We start from the raw sequence: 2,638 nt of genomic DNA, 5'->3' as shown, positions 1-2,638 counted from the left end.
TATGTGTGTTTTAAGACTTAATGAGTGTAAGTAGAGACTAATAAAGGACATATTAATGAGACGTCAGAGATAGTGATTGAACCCCTAGCTACGCAACAACAGCGAAGAAATACTGTTAACTCTAGTCCTTTAGTTCAAAAGAAGTAACATGCTAAAGCTGTCACGTACCGTAACCCTAGTTACTACTGGGCCACTCAGCATTGGTGGACAGTTCAGTGCCTTGATGTTCGGACAGCAGAACCTCAGAATTGCAAACACCTTGGGAATGGAGGTTGTTGTCTCATCAAAACTTTCTGGTTCTTTACAACTGAACATTGACTTAACGCAGCTTTGAAACTTTACTGTGCAGAATCGAAATGTTGCTTTCCCTGGTTTTTTACATTTAACACAGCCCTGTACCGTATTTACCTTTTTTTTGGTCTCTGCCTGATTGCGTTCTTCCAGTTCCAAACGAGCTGTGGGGTTGACTGGTCAGTTCATAACTCGGAGGTTCTACTGTATGTTTCAGTTAGTCTGGAAATGAAAAAGTTTCTATAAGCTTAGAGGAAACTTTTTTTATTTGCTTACATGTGGTGTGAATAAAAGCAGCTTTACAGATCCTAGCGTGCAAATTTATCATCTTATATGACGGTAAATCGTGCATATAAATGGTGCATCAACACTGTGAAAGGGGCTACAAATGCAATAAAAAATAAGGTTTTCAAAAGTTTAACAAATGAGGGGGCCCAAAGATGCTCCTCACCTGGGGCACCATTTAGTCATGAGCCAGCCTGCTGCTGTGAACCCCAGGGAGGTGGCAATGGTAGTGGTGGACTCTGGCTCACGGGTCAGCAGGGGCTAGGGAGGCAGGCATGCAGGCAACCATACCCCTCCGGCCCATGCCATGGTCCAGTACCTGCTGCCCCATCCAGGAACGGGTCAGCCAGCTGTGCAAAGCCACCCATGAGGGTGGGGATCTCCACAGGGAGCCCTTGCTGCTAACGGCCAGGCCTAGCATCAGAGCAGCCCTCCAGAGGCAGACTCCAGTCTTGCCTTGCTCCCCTGGCTGGCCAGGGATGGGTGTGATGGGGAGGCAGTGGGCTCACTCCTGGCGCTCGGCCCCTCACTCTTGGTAGTGGAGGCAATGTGCTCTGATTCCAGGGGAGGGAGCGCCCCCTTTGACCAGGGCACATAGCAGCAGCACTACCCTCCAGAGGGGCCAGCCTCAGACCCCCCACCGGCTGGAAGGACAGAGGCCCTGAGTTGAGGGATGAGAGGATCCACAGGGAATGGCAGGAAATACACAAAGGCAGCTCCTGATTCCGGCTTTGTCGCGCCCACACAGCTCTGCCACCTGTCCCTGCCCTCAGCTCTGCCCCCCCCATGTGCCCAAACTCACCCCCTCTCCCTCTGGCTGGCGAGCAGCTCTTTGAGTCACTGGCGGCAGCTGTTTGGAGCCATCTTTCGCCTGCCAGAGCTGGAGCCAGGCGGAGAGGCCAGCGGAGAAGTCCCTGCCAGCACAGGCTCCCTGCACACCTTCCTGGGCTCCCCACCCTTGCAACAACAGGAAGCGAAAGGGGCATCTCTCTGTGCTGCTGCTCCCCAGTGTGACCCAGGGGCCAGTAACCCTCCCCCCAACCCTGGGTCTGTCTGGTCTGTTTAGCTGGGGCAGGGACCATCTGACACGGCTCAGCGTCTGAACTGCAGCCTGAACTGGCCATTTCCCCTGTGCCCGACACAGCGCCAGGCTCTTGCAGGGCACTGGAAGCACCCACACTGGCCCCCAGGCTGAGAGAGGGGTAGGGCCCAGGAGGGCAGGGACGGGGCAGGTGCCGGGGGTCGGGCCCTGCCTGAGGTGGGCTCAGAGAAGGTGGTGGGGTTTGAAGAGAGGGGTGAGCTGTCTGTGTCGCCCTGTCTCCGGGGCAGAGCTGTGTGGGACGCTCTGCGGGCCCTGGTTTGTAACTCCGGGGGCGGGGGCTGTAGCTGTAAAGGGTGTGGGGGGGCCGAAGGCCCTGCCGTTCACACACTGCTGAAGCCATGGCACCGCTATGGAACCGTGCCTTATCCATCATGGGCGGGTGGCTGTAACACAGCGAGGGTGAGTGCCTGGGAAACTGAGGCCCTGCAGGGACGTGCTGTGACTGAGCCCAGCTCCTGGAGCCCTTGTGGGGCGCCCAGCCAGGGCAGGATCCCTGCACGCCCCCATCCCCAGGTGGGTCTGACCGACACAAAGGGCTCGGCAGACACTCTGATGCAGGTGAAGGCGCGAGCTGCGCAGTAGCCTGTGTTGATTAGGAGCCGGTTTAACTAAGCCAAACGGAGCGAAATCGGCTGTGGCTCTGCTGGGCGGGTGTCTGAGCTGATTGGCCTGAGCCTGGTACCACACTCTTGGCTCAGCCTGGCTAGCAGCCCTTGGGCTGGCACTCGGTTCCTGGTCCGGCACTTGCAGCTGACACACAAAGGGTTAACCCTGCCCATCCCCCCACCCCCGGTGCAGTGGGCAGAGTGATATCTGACCTAAGCACTGTGTAATGGGGACAGCTGCTCTCTCCCCCCACACTAATATCCCCCACCCCGCACCCCCCACATGCACAGCACATGTGCTGTCACTCAGCCAGACAACAGTTTTATTTTAGCTCCGGACTGGAGAGCTCCACAC

Source organism: Gopherus flavomarginatus, chromosome 14 (assembly GCF_025201925.1).
Source record: "Gopherus flavomarginatus isolate rGopFla2 chromosome 14, rGopFla2.mat.asm, whole genome shotgun sequence".
Lineage (NCBI taxonomy): Eukaryota > Metazoa > Chordata > Testudines > Testudinidae > Gopherus > Gopherus flavomarginatus.
The sequence above is the reverse complement of the archived record's forward strand: the minus strand, read 5'-3'. Positions refer to the sequence as shown.